The sequence below is a fragment of the Mirounga angustirostris genome, unplaced genomic scaffold (assembly GCF_029215605.1).
Source record: "Mirounga angustirostris isolate CCGP_5_RB_7025 unplaced genomic scaffold, mMirAng1.0.hap1 SCAF_5, whole genome shotgun sequence".
Lineage (NCBI taxonomy): Eukaryota > Metazoa > Chordata > Mammalia > Carnivora > Phocidae > Mirounga > Mirounga angustirostris.
Window position 1 is genome coordinate 119,742,257 of NW_026991713.1, and position 13,979 is coordinate 119,756,235.

The 13,979-nt window shown below is 38.7% G+C and overlaps 1 protein-coding gene and 1 non-coding gene across 15 annotated transcripts in view; one reads left to right on the forward strand and one right to left on the reverse strand.

The window, feature by feature from the left end:
• The window catches only part of MLLT10 (MLLT10 histone lysine methyltransferase DOT1L cofactor), a 218,962-nt gene that overhangs the window by 182,792 nt on the left and 22,191 nt on the right, over positions 1-13,979 (reverse strand). The window lies entirely within an intron of this gene.
• On the forward strand, positions 2,412-2,477 carry LOC123845125 (small nucleolar RNA SNORD42). Its single transcript, XR_006790961.1, has one exon. It is a non-coding gene; the product is annotated as a small nucleolar RNA SNORD42 (small nucleolar RNA).

Sequence of the window (13,979 nt, forward strand, 5' to 3'; positions counted from 1 at the left end):
AGCCAGGCACCCCAGCCCTGTAACTATTTTTAAATTTTAATTTGTCCCTTAAAATCAACCAAAAAGGAAATATGAAAGTCCAGATAGTTTCAATGAAGAACTGTACCCACCATCTAAAGAATTAACACCAATTCTATACATTCTCTTCCAGAATACAGAAAAAGTAGAAGCATTTTTCCCAACTCATTCTATGAAGCTAGTATTACTCCCAATATCAAAACCACAGTATGAAAAAAGAAAACTACAGACAACAGCTCTCATGAATAGACACAAAATTCCTTAACAAAATATAAATGCAATTCCATAATATATAAAGAAGTTATATGCCATATCAAGTGGGGCTTACTCCACTTAAGTTAAATATTCAGAATCAAAGAAAGTAATCTACCATATTAACAGACTAAAGGAAAAAAAAGTGTATAAATGGTAGGAAAAGCACCTAACAAAATTAAGCACCCATTCCTGATTTTTTTAATAAATAAATAAATAAAGGAAAATAGGAATAGAAATTTCATACAGACATCTACAAAAAACCTACAGTTAACATCCTATTTAGTGGTTTTCATCATGGAGTGAATACTCTCCCCAAAGGTCTTAAATCCATATCATGCTGAAATTTCTAGCCAGAACAATGAGGCAAGCACTATAGGCATACAAATTGAAAAGGAAGAAATAAAAATAACCCTATCTGCAGATGACACAATTACCTACCTAGAAAATCCCAAGGAATCTATAACAAAACTCCTAGAATTCATAAGTGAATTCAGCAAGGTTGCAGGATCGAAGATAAATACAAAAATCAATTGTTACTCCCATATACTACCAATAAATAACATGGATACCAAAATTAAACATACAATACTATTTTCAATTGCTTCCAAAAAAATTAAATATTTAAGTATAAATCCACAAAATATGTACAGGACTTATAGGCTGAAAACTAAATAAAAGTGCCAAAAAAAATCAACAATCTAAATAAACATACCATGTTGATGGATGAGAAGACTCAACATAGTAAAGACATCAATTCTCCACAAACTGATATTCGGGTTTAATGGTACTCCTATCAAAATCCTAACAAAGGTTTTGGCTATGTACAGACAAGTTATTCTAAAATATATATTTAAAAACCAAAACACAAAGAAACTAGATAGCCAAAACAATTTTGTGAAAGAATAAAGTAGAATCATCCATGTGATTCAAGAATCATCTTACACAGTAATTAAGACAGTTGGTACCGACAGAGAGACAGACACAAAGATCAATGTAACAGAACAGAAAACCCAGAAACATATTCAAACAAAGATGCCCAGCTGATTTTGGATAAATGTACAAGAGCAATTCGATGGAAGATGGACTTTTCAACAAATGGTTGCCACTGGAGCATTTGGAAATGAATGCATAGGCAAAGAAACAAGGAAAAAAAAGAAAGAGTCTCACACCTTATATAAAATTTAACTCAAAATGAATCACAGATTTAAAAGTAAAGCATGAAATTATAAAACTTTTAAAAGAGTGGCACCTGGCTAGCTAAATCAGTAGAGCATGCAACTCTTAATCTCGGGATCAAGTTCAAGCCCCATACTGGTCATAGAAGTTACTTTAAAAAGGGGCACCATGGTGGCTCAGATGGTTAAGCATCTGCCTTCGGCTCAGGTCACGATCCCAGGGTACGGGGACCGAGCCCCACATCAGGCTCCCTGATGGGCAGGGAGTCTGTTTCTCCCTCTCCCTCTACTGTTCTCCCTGCTTGTGCTCGCTCGCTCTCTGTCAAATAAAGAAAATCTTAAAAAAAAAGTTACTTAAAAAAATAAAGGAAACACTGGAGAAAAATCTTCGGATTTAGGATTAGGTAAAGGGCTATTAAATTTGACAACAGAAGTATGATCCATAAAAGAATAAATTTATAAAATGGACTTTATCAGAGGGGGGTGGGAGGAATAGGGTAGCTGAGTGATGGGCATTGGGGAGGGTATATGCTATGGTAAGCGCTCTGAATTGTGTAAGACTGATGAATCACAGACCTGTACCCCAGAAACAAATACTACATTATATGTTAATAAATAAATAAATACCAACAAAATGGGCTTCATCAAAACTAAAGACTTTGCTCCAATTTGAGATAAAATAAGAGCAAATCACATACTTGGCAAAGAGCTCAGAGAATATATAAAGAACTGTTAGGGACGCCTGGGTGGCTCAGTCGGTTAAGCGTCTGCCTTCAGCTCAGGTCATGATCCCAGGGTCCTGGGACTGAGTCCCGCATGGGGGTCCCTGCTCCACGGGGAGCCTGCTTCTTCCTCGGCCTCTGTCTCTCTCTCTGTCTCTCATGAATAAATAAATAAAATCTTTTAAAAAATAAATAAATAAATAAAAAATAAAGAACTGTTAAACTCTACAATAAAAACAATAAACAAATGATGAAAACAATCAGTATCTGAGTAAGAATGACATTAACAAAGAAATCACTGATGTACCAGAAGACTAGGGGAAAAAGAGTGAGTACGGGGGCAGTGTGAGCAGCAGGAAATACAAGCCTTCCTTCTCCACAACCGGCCTGATGGAGAGAAGAAAGTATATGTTCACCTAGCTCCTATCATACTTTGAATGTTGCCAACAAAGTTGGGATCATCTAACCTGAGTCCAGCTGGCTAATTCTAAATATAAATGTTTTCAGGGGCAGTTAGCTGGCTCAGTTGATGGAGCATGTGACTCTTGATCGTGGGTTCAGGAGTCTGAGCCCCACTCTGGGTATAGAGATTAGCTTTTTAATTAATTAATTAATCTTCATAATAATTGGAAAATAGGGAAAAGTAATGAATAAACATTTGACCAAAAGAGGATAAGACATTTGACCTAAAGAGGATATACAGATAGCAAACATGCACATGGAAAGATGGTCAACATCATCAGCTATTAGGTAAATACAAATTAAAATCACAATATATCACTATACACCTACCAAAATTACTAAATAAAAAGAATAGTGACAATGCCACATGCTGGTAAGGATGCCAAAAAACTGGCTTGCTCAGATTTCTAGCAGAAATGTAAATGGTACAGTCACTCTGGAAAATGCTTCGGCAATTTCTTTTTTTTTTTTTTTTCAAGATTTTATTTATTTGAGAGAGAGAGAAAGTGCACAAGCAGGGAGAGAGGTAGAGGGAGAAGCAGACTCTCCGCTGAGCAGGACAAAGAGGGGCTCGATCCCAGGACCTCAAGATCATGACCTGAGCCAAAGGCAGGCGCTTAACGAACTGAGCCACCCAGGCACCCTAGCAATCTCTTTTAAATAACTAAACATGAAGCCCCCATACAACTCAGCAATTGTACAATTGGACATTCATCCCAGAGAAACAGAGACCTATGTTCACATAGAAATCTACACAAGAATGGTTATATTAGCTTTATTCATATTAGCCCCAAACTATAAATACCTGAAACATCTTGCATGAGAATAATTAAACAAGCTGTGGTATATCCATAACTTACCATACTGAACAATAAAAAGCAACGGAGCTACTGATACATTCAACAAACGGGATGAATCTCCAAAGAATCATGTTGAGTGAGAAAAAAACCCAATCTCAAAAAGTTACATGGTCTTTGCTTCTATTTATATAGCATCCCTGGAATGACAAAATTACAGAACTGGATGATACATCAGTGCTTACCAGGAACTAAGCCTGGAGGCAGCAATGAAGCAGCTGTAGCTATAAAAAAGGCACTATGAAAAAAAAAAGGCACCATGAGCAATCCTTCTGATGGAATTATTCTGTTAACTGTATAAATTCCAATAACCTATCCTATGGTTCTTAAAGATATTAACACTGGGGATACTGAGTAGATGGTGTACAAGATCTCTTTGTGTTATTTCTTACACCTGCATGTGACTCTACATAAAAGGCTTAATTAAAAAATAACTGTCAATGAACAATCTGAATGGGAAATTAAGACAACAATTGCAGGGGCACCTGGCTCAGTAAGAAGAGCACGTGACTCTTGATCATGGGGCCATGAGTTTGAGCCCCAATGTTGGGTACAGAGATTACTTAAAAACGTAAAACAATACAATTGCATTTATCAGGGTGCCTGGGTGGCTCAGTCAGTTAAGCATCTGACTCTTGATCTCAGCACAGGTCTTGATCTCAGGGTCGTGAGTTCAAGCCCTGCATTGGGCTCCACACTGGGTGTGGAGTGTACTAAAAAATAAATAATTGCATTTATAATAGTGTCAAAAAAAAAAATTTTAGGAATAAACTTATCCAGAGAGACAAAGAACTTGTACACTGAAAACTACAAAATGTGGCTAAAAGTAAAGACTGTACAAACATAAAGATACCTATGTTCATGGATTGAAAGACCATGTTGTTGAGATGTCCTTATCCAGAGCAATCTACAGATTCAATACAATCCCTATCAAAATTCCAGTATTTTGGGATGCCTCGGTGGCTCAGTCAGTTAAAACAGCTGCCTTCAGCTCAGGTCATAATCCCAGGGTCCTGGGATAGAGTCCCACGTTGGGTTCCTTGCTCTCCCTGCCACTCCCCCTGCTGTGTGCTCTCTCACTCTCACAAATAAATAAAATCTTAAAAAAAAAATTCCAATGTTTTATGTAGAAATAGAAAAATGCATTCCTAAAGTTCATTTGTAATTTCAAGGGACCATGAATAGCCAAAACAACACTGAAAAAGAACAAAGTTGGGGAACTCATACTTCTTCATTTTAAAACTTACTACAAAGCTACAGTAATCAAAATGGTGTGGTACTAGCATAACCAGGAGATGTACAGAGCAAAAGAAAAGAACAGACAGCCCAGAAATAAATCCTCACATACACAGTTGAACAATTTTTTTTCTTTTTTAAGATTTTATTTACTTGACAGAGAGAGAGAGAGAGAGCAAGAGAGCACAAGCAGGGGAAGCTGCAGAAGGAGAGGGAGAAGCAAACACCCTGCAGAGCAGGGAGCCCAGTGCAGGGCTCGATCCCAGGACTCTGGGACCATGACCTGAGCCAAAGGCAGATGCTTAACCGACTGAGCCACCCAGGCGCCCCAGTCAAATGATTTTCAAGAAGAGAGCCAAAACAATTCTTTTCAACAGATGTTGCTGGGAGCGCATGAGTGGTTCAGCCAGTTAAGCGTCTGCCTTCGGCTCAGGTCATGATCCCGGAGTCCTGGGATCAAGCCCCGCATCGGGCTCCCTGCTCAGCAGGAAGCCTGCTTCTCCCTCTCCTACTCCCCCTGCTTGTGTTCCCTCTCTCGTTGTGTCTCTCTCTGTTAAATACATAAATAAAATCTTTATTTAAAAAAAATAGATGCAAAAGAGAAGACAAGAGGGAAGGACTGATTTTATCTGGTATCTCATATAAAGCTAGAGTATTTTTTGAATTATGGTGCTAGCACAAAGGTAAGACAAATCAAAAGAACAGAACAGAAAGTCCAGAAACAAATCTATACATATATAAACCGCTGATTTAATGATACAGTACCACTGTACAGCGGAAGAGGGAAGAATAATGTTAAAACTGGATGTTCCTGGGGTGCCTGGGTGGCTCAGCTGTTGAGCACCTGACTCTTGCTGTCACTTCAAGTCACGATCTCAGGGTGGTGGGATAGAGCCTCAAGTCTGGCTCAGCCCTCAGCAGGGAGTCTGCTTGAGATTCTCTCTCCCTAGCCCTCTGCCCTTGGCCCGGCTCGCACACTCTCTCCCTCTTTCAAATAAATAAATAAATCTCAAAAAGAAAAAGTTAACATATATGTATTTCCCCACATTTTACCTATACACAAAATGAAATTTAGATGAGTTGATTATAGACTAAATGTAAGGAGGAGGGAGAAAACATTCCTTCAGAAGATTATATAGGAAAATAATTTCAGGACCTCAAGTTAGGAAGATTTCTTTAACAGGTCACAAAAAGCACTAACCACAAAAGAAAGAAAAAACTGAAAATTTTTTACTACATTGAAATTAAGAACTTTTCCTTCAAAGAATAAAATAAATGAAAGAGCCAGCCAGGTGGCTGGTTAGCTTCTTTGGTCAGAATGTGGCACTAACATCACCAACGTTGCAGGTTTGATTCCCAAACAGGCCAAGAGGGGCATCAGTTCTCGTATTTACAAAGAAAATCAATTTTTTAAGAACACTAAAATAAATGAACCACTAACATGGAGAAGCCATATGCAAGTTACAAGTGAGAAAAGCCATATGGCCTATAAATATAGAAAAAGGAACTTACCATCATTAGTAATCAGAAAATGGCAAATTAGAATCACAATGAGATACTACCATACAACTACCAAAATGACTAGTTGAAAAGACTGGCGTACTAAGTGCTGGTTAAGCACTGGTAGAAAAAAGAAACCATTCAATGGTGGGAAAGTGGTTTACTTTCGAACTGGCCTTCCTGATAACCTCACACCTCCAATTCTAAGTATATACCTGGAGCAGGGTTTCTAAAACTTTTCTGACCATGAACCACTTTAAGAAATATGTGTCAGGGGCACCTGCGTACCTCAGTCGTTAGGCGTCTGCCTTCGGCTCAGGTCATGATCCCAGGGTCCTGGGACTGAGCCCTGCATCGAGCTCCCTGCTCGGCGGGAAGCCTGCTTCTCCCTCTCCCACCCTCCCTGCTTGTGTTCCCTCTCTCGCTGTGTCTCTCTCTGTCAAATAAATAAATAAAATCTTAAAAAATATATGTATATATATATGTTTTATATTTGAAACCTGTATACATATATAGGATACTGAAAATGCAGTGAATTTTCTTCTGTTCTCTTTCATTTTTTAATGTTGGTTGCTCCCTATTAATCTGATTTTATGACCCGTTTTGTAGCACACCCAGCAGTTTGAAGAGTAGTGAGCTAAAGAAATTCCTGCACATGTACAAAAATATTCACAATAGTTGTTCATAATGCAAAACACTTGACAGAAATCTGTATGTCTGTCAAAAGCAGCATATAGTACGTAATTCACATCCTGAAATATTATATAACAATGAAAATGAATCAACTATAGCTACACGCACCAAACAGATAAATCTCAAAAACATACTGTGAATAAAAAAAAAATCATTAAAGTATTATTCCATTTACATAAAATTCATAACTGTCACAACTAATAATATGTTGTGGAAAAATAAAGCTGAAGAGGGGTGCCTGGGTGGCTCAGTTGGCTAAGCGTCTGCCCTCAGCTCAGGTCATGATCTCGGGGTCCTGGGATCAAGCCCCACATCAGGCTCCCTGCTCAGCGGGGAATCTGCTTCTCCCTCTGCCTCTCCCCACCACTCATGCTCTCTCTCTCAAATAAATAAAATCTTGAGGCACCTGGGTGGCTCAGTCGTTAAGAGTCTGCCTTCAGCTCAGGTCACGATCTCAGGGTCCTGGGATCGAGCCCCACATTGGGCTCCCTGCTCAGCGGGAAGCCTGCTTCTCCCTTTCCTGCTCCCCCCGCTTGTGTTCTCTCTCTCTCTCTGTCAAATAAATAAATAAAATCTTAAAAATAAATAAATGAATAAAAATAAAAAATAAATAAAATCTTTTTAAAAAAAAGAAAGAAAAGAAAACTAAAGAAAAGAACAATACAGGGGCGCCTGGGTGGCTCAGTCATTCAGCGTCTGCCTTCGGCTCAGGTCATGATCCCAGGGCCCTGGGATCAAGCCCCGCATCAGGCTCCCTGCTCCGCGGGAAGCCTGCTTCTCCCTCTCCCACTCCCCCTGCTTGTGTTTCCTCTCTCGCTGTGTCTCTCTCTGTCAAATAAATAAATAAAATCTTTAAAAAAAAAAAAAAAAGAAAGAAAAGAACAATACAAAACTCAAGAAAGTGTTTTCTTTGGAGGAAGTGGAAAATGTGATCAGAGAGAGGCACACAGAGGTCAAAGGTATGGACAATGCTCTTCTTAATAAACTTGGTTGATGAGTACATGGATATTCATTTTATTATTTCATTTTAATTATCCATCTACTGGCTACACTCCCTTTTCTTTGAATCATATGTCTTACAACTAAAAATAAGTTAAAATCCTACACACACACACACACACACACACAAATTAAAATGCATAAGGCTGGGGTGCCTGAGTGGCTCAGTCAGTTAAGCATCCAACTCTTGAGTTTCAGCTCAGGTCAGGATCCCAGCATCATGAGATCAAGCCCCACGCTGGGTTCCACACTCAGCACAGAGTCTGCTTGAGATTCTCTCCATTTCCCTCTGTCCCTCCTTCCCACTCACGCACTCTCTCTCTCAAATAAAATAAATAAATAAAATCTTTAAACAAATAAAATGCATAAGGTTGGTCCAAAGAAATGAAAAGTGTTTGGATAAGAGTGAAATCTTAATCCTCTTAAGGCCTATAATATATGCCTTCAAATGACAAAAGAAATGACAAAAGAAACATACTTCAACATGTTATCCATATATCAAAGATGATCAGAGGATAGAGTGTGTTTCAGAGAGAAAACTCAACACTTTCTAAAAAAATCAGTTACCAAAAGCAGTCAAACATCCATAAAATTAATAATATGTTGCCAAAAAAGTGAAGATAAAAAAAACTGGGCGCACCTGGGTGGCTCAGTCCGCTAAGCGTCTGACTCTTGATTTCAGTTCAGGTCATGATCTCAGGGTTGTGAGGTCAGGATCCCTGCTGGGAATGGAGTCTGCTTAAGAGTCTCTCTTTCCCCTGTCCCTCTGTCCCTCCCCTCCTCCTTCTCTTAAAAAAAAAAATCACTTCTGGAACGGTGAAGTAAAACAAAACTTTTGCAAACAGAGATACAGCTCACCTAAATTTCTCCTTCCTAACTTTAATGACAAAGGAAATGAAGTAGGAACAAGAGGTTAAAATATACACATACAATGGCAGAAACTAAAAAACCTCAGGGAAAAATACAACCATGAAGGAAATTGTCCTTATAACTAATAATATACAGGTGACCCTTGAACAACATGGAGGTTATAGATGCCAACTCCGCAACAGTCAAAAATCCACACCCAAACTTCTGAATTCCCCAAGAACTTAACTAATAATAGCCTACTATTGACTGGAAACCTTACCAGAATAGTCAACATATATTTTATATGTATTAAATACGTATTCTTACAATAAAGTTAGAAAAAAGAAATATTAAGAAAAGTGTAAGGAGAGGTGCCTAAGTGTCTCAGTCAGTTAAGCGTCTGACTCAGGTCATGAGTTCAAGCCCCGCATTTGGCTCCACGCTGGAGCCTACCTTTAAAAAAAAAAAAAAAGGGAAAGAAAAGCATAAGGGAAAAAAAATACATTTACAGTACTGTATTTACTTAAAAAGTCCAAGTATAAGTGGACCCAGACAATTGAAACCCATTGCTCAAGGGTCAACTGTATTTCCTAATCTCACCACACTGATGCTATTTCATTTTTCTCCTGTTCTAAAATAACATCAAGATGAAGATGTTCACATATACATATACACTTCTGGTTACCTGCTTGAACTAGAATCTGTAGTGCAGCACTTAAAACCATCATTTCTGGAGTGCCCAGGGTTCAAAACCTGGTGTACTCACCGAACAAATTACTAAACCTCTTTAGGCCCCAAGTTGCCTCATTATTTAAAAAAAAGACATACAAATAGTACCTATTTCACTGTCCTGTTGAGAGAGTAAAATAATATACTCCTTCATATAAAGCACCTGAACTTGGCACATAAACAGAGCTTCATGCTATTCTGCAGAGGAGGAAACTGAGGCTTAGAAGATAAACTTGCCCAGTCACAGATCTAGTCCATCTGACTCCAAGCCTGTGATCTTAACCTTACTACTGTACTGCCTGAATGTCTCTAGGTGAAATTATGGATTTTCTCTACTTATCTTCCTTTCCCCAATTACCCAAAAATAAGCATGCCTGCACTTAGTATACAAAAATCAGAGCAAATTTTCTTAAGACAGAGAATAATACTTTGTACTTTGGGACTTAGAGAACAGAAAAGCACGGATGGCAACTGAGAATAACACATAGAAAGTCATCTTTTGGAGTTATTTGTCTGCTCATAGCTATGTAGAGGACAGACTAGAAAAAGTGATTAATAAGAGAGGTAGGGACAATACAAATGAAGAAAGAAGAGTTTACATCTCGTTAGGGCAGCTATAATCTCTAGCTGGCTCCAGAACAATTCCCTCACTTTCCTTTTTTTTAGTTTAAGTAATCTCTACACCCAACGTCGGGCTCAAACTCACGACCCCAAAATCAAGAGTTGCATGCTCTTTCAACTGAGCCAACTAGGTGTCCCATAATACCATAACTTTCTGGCCCTACTGCATAACTGCAGAAGTAGACTTAAGTAAACTCTGCACCAACATGGGGCTCAAGCTCATGAGCCTGAGATCAAGAATTGCAATACTCTACCAACCAAGCTAGCCAGGAGCCCCCAGACTTTTATTATTGCTGGGGATAGGGGCATTGGAGAAGGGTGTTTACCCAGCCATACTCCATGCATAAATTAACTGTGTTAGGGGTGCCTGACTGGCTCAGTCGATAAAGCATGCAACTTGGGGTCATGAGTTCAAGCTCCACATTGGGGAGAGATTACTTTAAAAAAAAAAAAGTGTAAATGTAAAGTACAATCCTTTTAGTAAAAATACTATGGACCAGAAAAAAAAAGTCTCCCTTCACCAACAGTTAGGAAACACTACAGGAAACTGAAAACAACAACCATATTTGCTTTGCAGGAGATGATCTTGAAACAGAAGTGGACTGTACTGAAAAGGGGAGAAGTTCGCATAAGTATGTGTAATGTGCTACATTTTATATAAAAAGAATAAAAACAAGACTCTATATATGTAAAGCACATACATATATTATATAAATTAGGAAAACGAATAAAAAAATAGTAACAATGGGAAGTTTGGAAGCAAACCTAGGCAAATAAAAGGTTTAGGAGAAAAAACTTTCACTGTTTATCTTTTGTTTTGTTTTTTCAAAGATTTTGTTTTTAAGTAATCTACACCCAATGTGGGGCTTAAACTCACAACCCCAAGGTCAAGAGTCTCAAGCTCCACCAACTGAGCCGACCAGGCACACCTGTTTATCTTTTTTTTTTTTTTTTAAGACTTTATTTGAGAGAGAGCAGCACAAGCGGAGGGTGGGGGGGGAGGAGATGGAGAGGGAGACTCGCCGCTGAGCAGGGAGCCTGATGTGGAGCTTGATCCCAGGACGCTGAGATCATGACCTGAGCTGAAGTCAGACGCTTAACCGACTGAGCTACCCAGGCACCCCACTGTTTATCTTTTTTTTTTTGAACCATGTCAATATATCACCTTACCAAAAACTAAATAAGTTAATTTAAGCTGTTATAATTATCTAGACAAAAAATTAAAGCTTAAATTATGCCAGTGACTATAGTGGTAGAGAAATAAATTTTTTTTTTTTTTAAGATTTTATTTATTTGCGAGAGAGACAATGAGAGACAGTGAGCATGAGAGGGAGGAGGGTCAGAGGGAGAAGCAGACTCCCCGCCGAGCAGGGAGCCCGATGCGGGACTCGATCCAGGGACTCCAGGATCATGACCTGAGCCGAAGGCAGTCGCTTAACCGACTGAGCCACCCAGGCGCCCCGAGAAATAAAATTTAAGATGCCTAAGATACCTAAATAGAGATATCCAGAAGGTAATTGCAAATATGGATCGGAAGGCTGGAATAAAATTGTTTAGGTGATATTGATGCTTAAAAGATCCCCAAGCATGCATCATAAGTTTTCATAGGGTAAAGTAATCAAATAAACAAGCAAGAAAAGCAATCACGTAACTTAAATTTTAAAGAAGTAAGGAAGTAATGCCAAACAGGAAACCAAAAGGAAATGTTTAAAGAGTTAAGAGAGAAGAAAGGAGCTTCCCAAATGTCATGAGAAGAGAGAGTTGCAATGGAGTGATCACAGTTTTTGCAATGGCACTACTAGGGATCACAGAGCAATGGAGTAATCAGTTTTAAATGCTGAAAGTGGATCAAACAGAACGAAAACTGAAAAAATTTTGGATTTGCCCATTTGAAAATAACAGCAAAATCAATGGTGGGTGGACTTAAGAGCCAAATGTAACGGTATCAAAGGTGAATGAATAGGAGTTTGTGACATCTTATGCACCTATTTACACCCAAACTTTCTTCAGAAAAGGATTTGAGGCAGCCTACAGATAAACAACCTGTATTATAACAATAAAAAGTAGAAAAATGAACATTGAAAGCCAGTATGAAGGACATCCCCCTGATTTAGGGAAACTGCTCTTACCCCTGACTCCAACTATGTAGTTCTAGTGAGGGTTGCCATTCATAGTACCCTCCCCACTCCAGCCACAGGGATGGTGGGTACATGATCCAAGACAGGCCAATCAGAGTCCTTCCCAGGATTCTTCAAGAGAGCCCCTTCTTCTGGTAGAAGGGGCTGGGAAGATGAGAGCCAAGAGCTGCCAGCAGTCATGGTTCCAGCCTCATGAAGTAGAGAGTCTGTAGTATGAGAGAATGAAATCAACACGCAGCGAAACAGAGATAAGAGGTGAAGTCCTAAACCCCACAGGAGGAGGAGGAAGAAACAAATATACTAGTGATCAGATTAATATAACTGATGTAACTAAAGACCAGATTTGGTTCTAGGCTGCCTGATAGCCAGAACAAAAAGAAAAACAGAATGTGTATCCAGGAGCTAGGAAAAAGGAGGAAATATACCAGGAGTCAATTTTCCTGAAGCTAAATTATTAAAAGAATTTCTAGTACATGGGCTTCTATACAAGGGTCACTGAAAGACAAAATGGACAAGTGTCCATGATGAGAATACTATAGCAAATGCAGATTTCATATGCTATTGCTTAAAATGACAATTAAGTTGTATCTCAATCATTATGCACAACTAAGAGGCTACACTATAACAGACAATTGAAGCGGAGTTATCAACTACAGCTTTATTCTTCCAAGAAGCTTGCTAATGAAAGAGAAAAGACAAAAAATGAAAGGTGAAAAATGTAAAGGGAAAGTAGAATCTATGGAAAAATTCAAAAATGTGTGTGGAGTGAGGGAAGAAAAATCAAGTAGAAAGAACACACTAAAACATAAAACAAAGCCCTGAAAGAGATGGTAAAAGATCACATCACAAGCACAAATAGTTAATTCCACTTAAAAACCACCTCCTCTCCTTCCTAGAACACCAGTAAATGAGATAGGAACTAAAGCTACAAACAGAAAAAGAACGTAAGAGAAGACAACAGCTATAAAATTTCGGAAGCTAGAAAGGAGACAAGTAGTAAGTGACTTAACAAATCAGAAAAGGTTGTTGTAGTAAGATAAGCCCAAAAGCAATGTATCTTAGACTATATAGCAGCAACTGGAGGTACCAGGCATCAGGGATAGGGAGTCACACATGCACAGGTGGAGGTATATGTATCCAAAAGGAATGGGTTCAGGTGAGGAGAGACGGGATATACTCTGAAAAACAACCAAACTTCCCACTAATCTCCTTCTCAACTACACCCATCCTGGAAAATTGCAGAAAGGGTAAACGAGGAAATCTGGATTTGGGGATACCAGGCACAGCTGAGGAAAGGGGTACCATACCAAAAAATAGGAATTAACTGAAAATCTAACTGTAAATAGTGAAATTCCGGCAAACATCTGGCTCAAATAATATTGAATAACCAGGTTTGTCAATCCGAAACAGATGATTGGAAGATTTCCCTCTCAATATGCTAACCAGCTGGTGGTCTCCTAATAAAAGAATCCAGTTAGATCACCTATAACGAAGTTAATCAGCAACAATCCCTGCCCCCCCCACACACACACAGCTTCCAATCAACTCATTAGGAGTTTGTCTTAAATTCAAATAGGTGGCTAAGAGTCACCACATTTTTAAACAAGGTCTCTAACAAGACAGGCCCAAACAATGATACAAAGGAATTCTGAGGAAAAAAGTCCCAGGAGCAGACGAAAACTTCAGAAAACTGAGACAAAACAAAACAAAACAAAAAAACGTTCT